This window comes from Canis lupus, chromosome 11, assembly GCF_003254725.2.
Source record: "Canis lupus dingo isolate Sandy chromosome 11, ASM325472v2, whole genome shotgun sequence".
In the NCBI taxonomy this organism is placed as follows: domain Eukaryota; kingdom Metazoa; phylum Chordata; class Mammalia; order Carnivora; family Canidae; genus Canis; species Canis lupus.
Genome location: NC_064253.1, coordinates 9,290,281 through 9,304,317, shown reverse-complemented (window position 1 = coordinate 9,304,317; position 14,037 = coordinate 9,290,281). Strand labels below are relative to the sequence as shown.

Genomic DNA, 14,037 nt, shown 5'->3' with positions numbered 1-14,037 from the left:
CTCTTTAACCCATGTGGCCCTAAGCCTCAGCACCCACAATGGATAGGAGGTGCTGCCATTCATTTCTTGCTTCTGTATGTGAGGCACTTCTTAGTCCAAGATGACATTATGGGCATATTTCTCACCTCCTTCTAGAAAAACCACTAGATGTCCTAGAAGGAGGTGATCTGGTCTTGTGTACCTACTGAGTTCCCTATGTATTGTCCAGTAGGTACTGGAGTAGTGGTGTTGGGTGGAGAAAGATCTACTCTCCTACCACACTCAGCCCCAAATCACTGACCAACCTTGAAACAAATGATAGGAGGGTGGTTCTAGAGGGTCTATGGACACATAAATCATCTATAATTCACTGCATGGGGGTAAAAAAAAAAGGACTCTAGGTACAAAAAAACAGGAAGACATTTATTATAAGAAATTAAGGATTAAAGAACAAAATATAGGTTGATTTTACCCTAGAATACACAGAATTAGATAAGGGATTTTTAAAAATCTGTTCTGAGGCATCTATAGCATGAATGGTGTACACAGTTAAACCTGCTCCTAGCAGGACCCTGCTCAAAGGTGCTACCCCACATGGTAGTTTGAGACACATGGTCTCAAACTTTTTATGGGCCCTTCCCCTGCATTTGCTGTGAGATGCTCCCATAAGTAGATCACAACCTTGGGCACATTTAAATGCCTATGGAAACAGAAGAGACAGGATTTTATTTTTCCCATCCATAGAAAAATTCTTAGTTTAGCTTTTTACCCAGCATTTTATATATTGAGTTATTCCTAAATTTTAAATTTACTTCTATAAAAGGAAAAATGTACAACTAATAGATAAATAACATCATAGATACCAACCATAGGTTAACACAATCAAGTAACCATATGCTCAAGAATTCTGCACCGTGAGAAAACCAACCCAGAACTGAAGCCTTAAATGTTGTTTCCCTCTTTTAAAATTCTATCTTTTAATTGGTAATATTATAAGTGGATTTGCTTGCTAAGAAACGGATATGTCTGTAACTAATGAGAAAGGAGTAACTTTTACATTGTATTGGCAGGGGTGCTTATGCTAATTTTCAATAATTGAAGAAGTGTGCCTAATAAATACTGTTCTAAATTGAAATATCATCTTGTTCATATTTCTTTTTCCTCAATATGTTTTGACAATGATACCTACATTGCCACAGAGCTTATTTAGCAATGCAGCATCTTAAACATCACATTACAAATCGCTTTTTGTTGCTGTTTTTCTTCTTTTCCTTTGTTTTCCTAACAAGAATTCCCAACTAGTCATTACCTGAAGAAAATTCAACTCAGCAAAGAGAGATTTCCTATGTTGAGAAATCAAATAATGGCACACTTTTCACTTCACTTAAGACATGTCAGGGACACACCATCTACCTGTCATTGGATTAGGTGATGACAATATAGCAAAGGGCCAGGCTCCTTTCTTTTCCTCAAGGAAATGGCAGTCTAGCACTCTCAGTGGAAGATAGATAAACAATTGCAATAGTAAATCAAATAGATAGCCCTTAATTGCAACATACACAGAGGAAGGTAACAAACTTGGGCTTCCGATCTTGAAAAACAGGTAGAAATAATGGCATATAATGGTTCGAGGTGGTAGCATTCTCAGGGAGTAATGTGTCACTTGAGTGCCTGAGAGGGAAAATCTGGAGAAGGTATTTAGTACATCACTGTGACATGCACCCGAATTTGGTGGTAACTCACTACCCATGACACAGGCCTAAATGTTTGTAGATCCAGCCATAATTACTTCAGCTAGAAGCTTAGTCCTAGTGGGGAGTCCAATTCAATTATTAGTTCCTTTACACAAGTATAAAAGTATACTTATTATGAATAAGAATCATTCAAACATACAAGATTGGCAAGGGCATTTTGTCATCTTGGGTTCCCTAAAAGGCATATGCCATGGTGGAATTAGAAATGCAAGTGATTGATCAAATGTAATACCTGTAAAAGATAAAGGGAGGGGGAAGGAGTAGACAGAGAGGGATTTCAGACCATGATGCTGCTCTGACACTGGCCAATCATTTTTTTACAGTAGAGTTCTCTAAGCCAGAAATAGTGCATGATGTAGAGAACGTTTTTAATAAATGCAGGTAATAGAATAAATGAGTTATTTTGGGGGGAAGGAACATTGGAGGCAGAACTAAATGTCAAACAAATAAACAACAATAGATATTGCTGTCACAACAGCTAGGGAACTGGCTGAGCTAAAATTTGCTGAATGAGTTTTTTTTTTTTTAAGATTTTATTTATTTATTCATAGAGAGAGAGAGAGGGGCAGAGATACAGGCAGAGGGAGAAGCAGGCTCCACGCAGAGAACCTGACATGGGACTCAATCCTGGGTCTCCAGGATCACACCCTGGGCTGCAGACGGCACTAAACCGCTGTGCCACCGGGGCTGCCCCTGAATGAGTTTCTTCTGAAAGCAAGGCCCTCCCGATTTTTAAGGGAAATTAAAGTATGTCTCTACCATTGCCAGAAGTTAGTAGTAAGCACTGGTTGATCACTTCTTGAGTGAACAATGTGAATGGAAGATTTGACCACATGATAGAAGCATTCAGATAGGGAGAATAAATAAGAGTCCTGGGAAACTAAGGGACAAGGCCCATATTCTAGTGTTTCTGTGAATTAATGCTGTGCACCAAAAAAACCCTCAAACTTAGTATATAAAAGATGTCCATTTTACTGTTTGCAGATTCTGTGAGTTGAGGATTCAAGCAAAATACAATGACAATGCCTTGTTTTTGTTCCATGAGATGAAAACCTCAATTGGGCATTATTAGAGCAATCCTGCAGTTAGAAATACCTCTAACTGCATTTGCCTCTGTATCTCATGATTTTCTTTTTAAGAGAATTATTTTAGCCCCTATAACTATAGGGTTTATTGTTCACTCCCTAACTACTCACTTCATTTCCTGATGTTGATTCCTTTCATTGTTCAGGGCCACTTTGAGCAGCTATCTGCCCTTGACATGCATAAAATTATTCTTTCTGAATACCCTAGAGTCAACGGTGAGAATGGTTTAAGAGAATACCAAGCAGAAGAACCATTAATATTTGCCAAAGTGTACTGTGGCATTTTCAACACAAAATGTCATTACAGTTTCAGCTCATACAACCTCCATGGTTTGCCAGTAATCTCTGTTGATTAAATGTTGTTTCTCCAGAAGTTGTATTATTTTAATTATTATAAGTCATCTACTCTGGTTAGCTCTAAGTAAAAAGGAAATACATATCTTCCTAGGATCCTCACAAGGATGTTTTGGTACTCCTTCTGAAGAATGGAATTCATAAAGGCAACAATTAACAATTCATTCTTACAGTCAAATTCCATCCTTCTTTTGGTACTTATATTTTTAGCATGGTCAGGGAAACTGTGACTTTTTAAACTCATCCTTGTTGACATAATTTACTTTTTAAAATATTTTATTTATTTATGCATGAGAGACACACAGAGAGAGGCAGAGACACAGGCAGAGGGAGAAGCAGGTTCCCTGTGGGAAGTCAAGTGTGGGACTTGATCCCTAGACTCTGGGTCATGCCCTGAGCCAAAGGCAGATGCTCAGCCACTGAGCCACCCAGGTGTCCCCTTGTTGACATAATTTAAACACTGCATCTTCAGGAATTGGAATTTTTATTCTGGCTGTTAGTCTTTATTGTCAGAGCGTAATACATGTGAAAAATGCTCTTTTAAGGAACTAGGAAAGGTTGCCATTACTGTAGGTGAATTGTAAAAAGATGCGAGACTAAGTAAAATATGCTTCAATTTATACAGAGTTTGAAAGGATAGACAAAAATAGACTAATTTTTTTTCAGGAGGGGTGGAGTAGATGCCATTGTTCCTTCTCTCACAGAACTCACAGTCACCTATATTTTTCTGCCTCACTGCACATACGAGAATCAAGAAATTCTTAAACACTAATAGGTGCCCCTTTCTTAGTTCACCTTTAATTAATGTCATTTTTCCAGTCCTGGCTTCAGAACATCTTCTCATTGGTCTCTCTCCTTCCAAGAGAGAATAACTGTGCACTCTTTACACCTCTTCCTGGGTGTACTGGTACTGAGTCTATTAAGGTCTTAAGTATCTGCCTCATCTGAAGCCTCCATCAGTAAAATGTGAACCCAGAAGAATCACTTTTTCTAATTCTTCTGTCTTTGTGACATATAAGCCATCCCATCTCTGATATATTGGCCACAAATGATTAGATCAGAAGCTGGTGCCTAAATCAAGGGTACAGAAGCCTATGCTGGATATGAAGAATGCTGTCTTTGAGGTGGCTTGGCCTAAAATTCTGCCCAATAGGGATGCTGTATATATAAGGGTGATAAACTGACCCAATCTCCTGGACTTACGACATAGAAAGAAGCACCAAAACATTCCATTATTTTATTTGTCCAAAAGCTTATTGTACAGCTCAATTCCAGGAATTCTCAGTTCCAGAGTAATTAGTAGTCAAAAAGAGGGGTATAGTTTGTATATTTCTTGCCCCTTCACAGTCATTATAGATCTTTGCAATAAATATTCTCTCAAAGGAATCTTGATAAAGATTCCCCCTTATAACTCTAAAGAACTTAACTAATACAAAGTGCTGACAGATTGATTAATACTTTGTGATAAGGGTCCCAAAGATCAATCCAGATTCAGTGATTCATTGGAAGGACTCACAGGTCTCAGCACATACACAACTATAATTTTTCACAATAAAAGGATACAAAGCCAAATCATCAAAGAAGAAAGACATATAAAGTTGGAAAGGAATTTCCAAGCTCAATCTCCCAGGAGTTGTCTCCTATTGGAATTATACAGGATATGCTTAGTTCCTCCAGCACCAACTGTGACAATATGTGTGAGATGTTGCCATTAGATACTCAGCATTAAAATTTTTATTAGGGGTGGGTCACACAGGCACATTCTACTTAGCACATATTAAAGTTCTTAACACCTTGAAGAAAAACAAATCTTCAAATTAAGCCATATTGTTTGCACAGTTTAAGCACAAGGTCCCAACTTTATCACTCATGGAACAGTGGAAATACTCCCAAAATTCAAATGCCCAGACACAAGCCAAAGGCCAACCTTGCAAGCCAAGTTTCCTAAGGATAGCATTTTCACATTCCCCCACCCCCATGCCAGGTATTTCTCTTCCCTAAGACAAATGACTTCAAATTATTTTACACCTAATTTGAGAAGCTTTATTAATAAATTTTTAATCAGTTTTGGTGATTGCTCTTAGCTTTTCCTAAGTTAATGAACAAGGCAATGCTTCAGTTATGGAAAATTCATTGCCATGGTCCCCTGGGTAACATACCTGCATTTTACTGCTTTATACTATTTGAAGAAATGCTGGAAATGATTTATTACTGTCCAGATGTAAATGTGCAAGAATTTACCTTTTATGTGTTGGGGGGGAAGTTTAAGAGAAGAATAGAAGATCCTTGAGGCTAAATTGGGATGCGACTACAATATTTGACATTTAAAAGTGTGTGAACTTTAGCCAGTTGGGAATACAAGAAGTGGTTGCTTTTAATTCATCTCTAAAAATGTAAGAAAAATCCTTAGTGTTATAATTCCAAGCAAAACCATTCATTGATATTAGTGATTTATATTGGCTATCTGGATTAATTGTACTATTTCCATCAAAAGTCAATCAAGAACTAAACTATATTCTAGGGAAGAATTAAAATAAAATATTACGTGTACAGATTGGAACAGATGCTACGTTATGCCTTGCCGGATTATCTGCTCAGTTTAGAAAGTGTCAACTTTTCCATTTGGGGAAAGCCATTAAGAGTATAGTTAGGACTTATGCTGTCATCCTGAAAAAGAAGTCAGAAAGCTAATGGTGCAGCTTCAATTTGGGATCAAGGCTTGGCCCTTTGTGGTTCCCATCTCCACTCTGGTCCTTTATGACAGAACTGGCTTCTCACTGATCCCTCTCCTCCCAAAATATTCCCCACAGAGCAGAAATTCATCTCTTCTTAGTTATTTTTTTCTAAGACCCAAAGAAAAGGTGCAATTACTACTTTATTGGCTAATTACTTTACCAATTACTTTTTCTTAATAAGCTTAATAAACTAGAATTTTTTGTTTGGGCCCAAATGATGACTGCAAACATAACTATTAATCCATTTTTAAACCAACAAATTAAATGCTCCCTGAAAAACTGCCAAGTATGCTATCACTTTCTAAATGAAGAGAAACCATTAGCGGAGGAAGTTTCTCACACTTTTCTTGTAGCCTAACCTTTAGTTTACATGATGAGACAAATCCATAACAACAATTAATCACTTCAAGAGTGGCTGTTAACTAAATTTGGATTTACACTCTCAAATCCTTCAATTCACTAGCCAAAATTCTTCCTAACAGGTTTATATGGGGTTTTTTAGCATCAGAAATGCATACTTTAAAAGAACACAAATAAGCAGTATAAGAGATCTAATTTCATAAAAGGAACTTAACCAAGTGACAATGACTAGCATTCAATAAATTAGAAAAAAACAACAGGCTTTATATTTGTGTACCATTTCAGGACAGCAATTAGAGTCCTAGATTTTTTTAAACACTGAGCTAAAACACACAGTAAAAAGCCATTGTTGGATTTAACTCTCTTGATCTAATGTCATATATCTTATTTATGTCATATGGTCTTATTTTTAAATATTACTAAAATGGCTCTGAGAAGTAGACCAAAGGAAGGCAAAAGAGAAAAAGACAAAAACAGCTTGGACTGTTGCCATACAACAGATTGGAGAAGAGGCAATAGTAGCTTGGGGCAATGCATTAGTCATAGAAGTTGGGAGATATAGTCAGATTTGCAATATATTTTAAGGCAGAGTTACATATTTTGCTGACAGTTAGAACATGGATTATGACAAACTAAGAGAAAAGGATGCCTCTGAAAGTTTTAGCCAAGGCAAGTGGAAGAAGTAGTTGCCCATGATGGTAGAGTAGGATTTTGTGGGTGGTATTAGAGGAAGAGAGATTATGACTTCAATTTTTCAAGTGTCAAGTCTGAGATGCCCAGGAGATACTCAGCAAGACATATTTGGGAAGCCAGTTGGATATATGTCTAGAGTTGAGCAGAGATGTAGACTGGAATTACGTGTTGGATCAATTAGCTCATGGATGGATATTAAAAGCTTAAAGACTTGATGAAATTCCCAAAGAAGTGAATGTGTAAAGAAAAATAAAGAGAAAAAAGTGTGTGCTGGGATGCTCCAACATTAAGAGATCAGGGAGGTAAAAAACAATAAATAAAGACGATAGAAAAATAATGTCTAGAGAGGTAAGAAGAGAAACAGAGAGTATGGTATCCTCTAAGACAAGTAAAGAAACTCTTTCAAGGAGAAAGTAGTGATCATGATGCTATAGTTAGGTAAGATGAAGTCTGAGAATTGTTCTCTGGATTTAATAATATAAAGGTTGAGTTCAAATGGGAATAATTATATAGGTGAGGCTGAGAGAGAAAGGGAGACTAGAAATTGGGAAAACATTTTTTTTTTAATTTAAGGATAATTCTATTTCACATTACTATACAAAAGATATATACATCGAGTTGTGGCTAGAATCAAAGAAAGTGGCAAAACAATGAATTTTGTATGTCTTAGTTTTTATTTGTTTTTGTGATGAAACCATAGGGAGCATATTTGTGTAGTGATGAGAAAGTGGTTGGAGAGATGCAGAAAATGATGATGCAAAGAACAGGAGGGGGAATTACTGAAACAATGTCCTTGAGGTGGAGAGAGAGAATGTGACAGTGTGGGGAGTTAGTGCAAGAGTTCACTCATGGCACCAGGAGAAAAGATTAAGTAAACAGAATCTGGTACAGATGTGATAAACAGAGTTGGTGGAAATTCACTTCTGATTTCTTCCATTTCCTCTGTGAAATAAGAAGCTAAGTGTAAGAATGGAGGAGCAGGGGTGAACCTGGGTGGCTCAGTTGGTTAAGTGTCTGCCTATGCTCAGGTCAGTATCTCAGGGTCCTGGGAATGAGCCCCATGTCAAGCTCCTTGCTCAGTGGGATGTCTGTTTCTCCCTCTCTCTGCTCTTGCTCTCTCTCTCTCTCTCTCTCTCTCTCTCTCTCAAATAAATAAAATCTTAAAAAAAAAAAAGAATGGAGATGCAGGTATTTGGGGAGGAAGGAGGGGGGCAAGAGGTGGCCAGTGGGATGAAACCCTCTGTGTTTGCTAATTGGTGCTTTATCAAAATCAGGCTTCTATCCTTCTGCAGGGACCGGAAGACAGGACCCCCCACGTTTCAAGGGAGGATTATATTTCAAAGGGAGGTTTCTCAGGTCCCTGAGAAAGACACTTCTGGGTTATAAAACCGGCAGGAGGCTGGGGGATTTTCTGTCTCATAGGTGCAGAGAAAGAATCTACAGTTGAAACTTTTCTAAGGCAAAGGATATTTTAGGAAAGGGAGGTCAGGGACCTAGAGTGAAAGAGAAACCTGCCCAAAGTTTGGTCAGGCTGAAGGAAACAGTGAGGCTGTCTTGATCACGTTAAAGGCTAGGGTGAGAGGAGTGACCATGAACCAAAAGTTAGACCTGTCAGTCCAGCTCTGTACTCTGTACTCATGCTACAACCCGACACGTCAGAGAGTTTGATTTAGGGAGAACTGCGGTGTTCCTAAGTGACAGTGATAAAGCAGAAGGACAAAGGAGTGGAGGGTGTAGGCCAGGAGGTGATTCAAATGGACCAGAAACTTTAAAGATACATAACTGAAGGGAAAGGGGAGCACCTGGGCATAAAAGGGATAATGAAAAATTAGTAAGCTCATTGGTCTGAAGGTGTTGGTAGGGTAAAGAATTAGGTGGCTGTGGAAGTAGAGGGTGTAAGCAGAAAAGAGGGAAGGTGGTGGCCAGAGGTGTGGTGCTTAGAACTGACAAGATCTGGAGGGTAACAGTAGGGAAAGGGGCTGATCCAGAGGGTAGGACTAGATCCGTGGCAGCAAGGAGGTCTGGGGAAGCCTGGGTGGCTCAGTGGTTGAGCATCTGCCTTTGGCTCAGGGTGTGATCAGGGTCCTGGGATTGAATCCCATCTCAGACTCCCCACAGGGAGCCTTCTTCTCTTTATATCTCTGCCTCTCTCTGTATCTCTTGTGAATTAAAACTAAAAAAATCTTTAAGGAGGGGGTCCCTGGATGACTGAGTTGGTTAAGTGTCTGCCTTTGGCTCAGGTTATGATCCTATGGTCCTGGGATGGAGCCCCATGTCCCCAAGTCAGGCTTCTTGCTCAGCGGGGAGTCTGCTTCTTCCTTTCCCCCTGCCTGCCACCACCCCCACCCTGCTTGTGGTCCGTCTCTTTGTGTCAAATAAATAAATAAATATCTTTAAAAAATAAATAAAACAAAATCTTTAAGGAATAAGAAACAGTGAGCCGGAGGCAAGACAGACCATAAATTACATTTAAAATAGTGGCAATTATTTTCTAGTGCCCAGCAGTTCATCCAACAATAATGGAATAATTGCTAAAATGTAAATCATCAGTCTCTCTAGTAAATCCATTGAACAACAAAAAAACAAAACAAACAAAAAAAAACTATAAGAAAATAGATCAAAATGTTTACTTTTTTGGAGAAAAGACTGAATTATTTGAATCTCCTTTGATTCCTTTATGTTATTTTCTTAACTCACCATGAATGAGAACAAAATATTTTTCTAATCAGGAAATAGTACGTTAGGACAAAATGAAAGAAAATAATCAAATTTTCTAATGTGTCATTGTGACTAAATCAAGTTACTTTGTGATTAACGCACTTAGTAAATTACTGTTCCTTCACTTGAAAAAAAATCAAATTACTCAATACCAATTTCCATTTCATAAATATTTCCATTCATTATTTTCCATGATATCCAGGGCAAATCAAACCTCACATACTTTGGGGCTGTGGTTAGAGTATGGTGTTATTTCTCTGAAAGTCTTATTTAAAATACTTTTCTTTGAGCCAAACTGCAAAAATTCCTTTCTGAGAGTCCATTTTGAAGCATATATATATACACACACACACATATACACATATATTTTTTTTCTTCCTTAACTTTGGAAACCATATGGTATTTCAATTTCCAGGAAACTTTAGCAACAGTAAGACTACTTTCCATGAACCCAAGTCACAGCATTCCAGCTTCCTGCCTGGCCTACATTTCTGGCGTTGACAATTAAACCTCAAGCTGCTGGCTAAATCTTCCTTTTGAGAAGAATCCCCAGTCTGGCCTTCAAAAACCATTTTCCTTTAACTTTGTGTTCAGTAAGTTTCTTTAGGCAAGTTACTTGTCATAAAGCTTACAGTTGTGGCTCACAAGCAAGAAATAGAAAAATAAGCAGCTAGAGGCCTTTTTAATATTTATTTTCAATCTGATAACATAATTAAGAGCCATTCTTCAAGACAGTGATATGACAATAATCACTTTCATTCATTTCCACTTATGTCAGAGACTCCCCACAAAAATTAATTAAATGCTTCCATGAACTCTGAGGGCCAGATTTTCTTTAAGGTTCTAATTAAAAAGCCATTATAAAACAACAACAACAACTTTCAACCTGGCAGTAGAATAATGACAAGTTGTGTTTTTGTTTTTTGTTTTTTTTAATAAAAGAATTGAAAAAGAAAAAAAAAAAAAAAAAAAAAAGAATTGCAGATGAGCAAGCAACTCAACCCCATCAGAAACGTTCCAAAATGAGTTAACTCTGACCCTGCCTCCGCTCTCAGCGAAGTCATTTTTTTCAAAAGCTCTACATTTCATCTCTGAATTTGCTAGAAGTTTTAGAAACTTTTCACAAGCACATATTCAATGTTTTGGCAAAGCTTCTGTGAGGTCAAAGATGGAAGTAAGATTTCAATATCAGAATTTTAGATCTAAAATATTCCTTGTTTTACATCCTGACATTAAATCAACACAATGTGAATAGTCAGGAAGGTATCCTCTTTACTTACAAAGCCTGCTCAAAATGATGTTTTCTAACAGTAATTTCTTACCTCTAGATTAGCATTATTTTGCACAATATAATTGTGCAAATTATTTTGCAAATGCTTGCTTCTTCTTAGTAGTAACTTCTAAATTATCAAGCCTCTGAAACTAAGCTAAAAATCCTAATTTTGTAATAGGATTTTGCTAAAAATGACTGGAAGTCTCTAGGAAGTATATATATATATATATATATATATATATATACACACACACACATATATATATACACACACACATATATTTTAGGAAGCATATATACATATATAATCTATATTTTATATTACATATATACATATGTAATGTATATATACACATACACACATTTTTTTTTTAATTTTTATTTATTTATGATAGTCACAGAGAGAGAGAGAGAGGCAGAGACACAGGCAGAGGGAGAGGCAGGCTCCATGCACCGGGAGCCCGACGTGGGATTCGATCACGGGTCTCCAGGATCGCGCCCTGGGCCAAAGGCAGGCGCCAAACCGCTGCGCCACCCAGGGATCCCAACACACATTTTATTATAATATGATCAAAGTTTCCTACGTGTCATAATTTTCTTAGATTAATTGAAACTTGATGTTTCACTGTATGTACCTTTCAATGCTGTACCTTTATAGTGTCCCCTATATTACTTTGAAGGTCATATTTCTCCATGATTTGCAAATCAAGAATATGGAACACAAACACAGTTATGTGAAAATGGTAATGAATTTTTACATAAGCTATAATTCTATATAGTAGAGGAACATCTATTTTTTCTTTCCAGTGGTGAAGGTCAATATCACAGGTTAAAAAGCAGGAAGTCATTCAATTCCAGAACTCTAAGTAACACTGTTGTCTTTGCAAGAAGTGAAAATTTGAATTATCCTTTGTTTGGGGAAAAATGGAATAATAACAAAAAAGTTTGTCTGGAGGGTGAGCAGATCGGCAGCTATCTGGACCATATATCCTTTGAAACACTTCTTGTATGGCTTCTTTCCTCCTGGTATCTGCTTGTTTTCAGGGGGTTGTATGTACACTATATTATGTATATTCTCTTTTTTTAAGATTCATGTATATTCTTTTTTTTTAAGATTCTTTTTATTCATGAGAGACACAGAGAAAGAGGTGGAGACATAGGCAGAGGGAGAAGCAGGCTCCCTGCAGGGGAGCCTGATGCAAAACTTGATTCCAGGATCCCAGAATGATGACCTAAGCTGAAGGCAGACATCAACCACTAAGCCACCCAGGAGCCCCTATTCATGTATATTCTTGATCAAAAAGTTACCTATGGGGAATCAGGAGCAGAGACACAAAAGACCACAGGAAAGGCCTACTAGCTTGATCTTCTACTCAAGAATATGTTATCCTGTACTTGTGCTATCTCAAATGTGATTGTACTTAAGGCTGAATAATCCAGACTATAGTAGATGTTCTGATATCAAATTACTATGTTGACAGCATAAGACCAGACCACATCCCTGTAGATGTGAGTGGCGTCCTAAATAAGAAGAGTGGATATTCTGGCTGCAAATCATGCAATGACAAAAATGAAAAACAAAGATGTAAGCCTTTTAAAGCAAGTGCCAAAGAAACTGTCCCCAGCATCCTCGGGGCAATTTTGAATATAGGTGGTTTAAATATTCCTGAGCAGTAAACTCAACTTTTCTCAAGCAGCATCAGTCTAGCGCCTGTGCCCAAGAGCATCCTGGAAAGCCTCCTGACATTGAATAACAGCTGGTGGTGTCTACAGGTAGTCACATTCAGGAGTTGTTGTAACTTATTTGCACCAAATTTCCCTTCCCTTCCTCCCAGTCCTTCTGTATTCTGATTACATTTTCCAACCTTATCTCTATTTCCACAGGAGAGAGAGTGAGGAAATTGAGGACTTTGCCTTGAGATGGCAGCAAGTAGCCAGAGAAGGAAGGAGTACCGATTGGAAGTAACAGCATTAATCCATAATGTGACATGTGGCTGATGTGGCCAGTGACTACAAGGACTAAACTGAGAGGCATGAAGAATTCTTAGGAAATTTTTTATAACACCGAAGGAGAAAAACCTGCTAAAACACTACATTTCATGCATCCAAGTGTGAATAAGCACTTTAGCCATTTTGATTTGGACATATGTTCAGTATAACACTTACAATTAAATATTTTTATTGAAGTTTTCACCTACTGAATGGGAGAAGATACTTGTAAATGATATATCTAATAAGAGATTAATATCCAAGACAAAAAGAACTTACACAACTCAACACCAAAAGAACCTCAAATTATCCAAATACAGTAGCCAGAGAACCTGAACAGACATTTTCCCAAAGACATACAGATGGCGAACAGATACATAAAAAGATGTTCAACACTACTCATCATCAGGGAAATGCAAATCAAAATCACAATGAGATATCACCTGAGCCTGTCAGAATGATTAAAATCAAAAGCATAAGAAATAACTAGTGTTGGTGAAGAATGTGGAGCAAAAAGAAGCCCCATGCATTGTTGGCGGGAATGCAAACTGGTACACCACCATGGAAAAAAGTACAGAAATTCCTCAAAAAATTAAGTAGATAAATATAATATGATTCAGTAATTTCACTACTGGGTATCTACCCAAAGAAAACTAAAACACTAATTCAAAAAGATAAATGCACATCTATGTTTATGGCATCATTATTTATAATAAGTCAAAAAAATGGAAGCAAAATAAATACCCATGGATGGATGGATAAAGAAAATGTATGTATGTATGTAAATATATGTGTATATATATATATGCATTCCATACGTATATGTATGTGTGTGTATATATATGTATATATATATATGAGGGAATATTACTCAGCCATAAAGAGAATGAAATCTTGCCATTTGCAATAACATGGATGGACCTAGAGGGTATAATGCTAAGCAAAAAAAGCCAGTCAGAGCAAGACAAATGCTATATGATTTCACTCACATATAGAATTCAAGAAACAAAACAAAGAAATAAAAAAACAAACAAAAACACATTCTTAAGTAAAGAGAATAGATTAGTCATTACCTGAAGTGAGGTGGGTAGGGAGAA

The 14,037-nt window shown here is 37.2% G+C and overlaps 1 long non-coding RNA gene across 1 annotated transcript in view; it reads left to right on the top strand.

The window, feature by feature from the left end:
* LOC125756033 (uncharacterized) overlaps window positions 1-13,691 on the top strand; it is a 58,991-nt gene extending 45,300 nt beyond the window's left edge. Inside the window, exon 3 of the long non-coding RNA XR_007413898.1 lies at window positions 12,836-13,691. This is a non-coding gene — a long non-coding RNA (uncharacterized LOC125756033). The remainder of the gene's footprint in view (window positions 1-12,835) is intronic.
* Window positions 13,692-14,037: the final 346 nt, after the last annotated feature.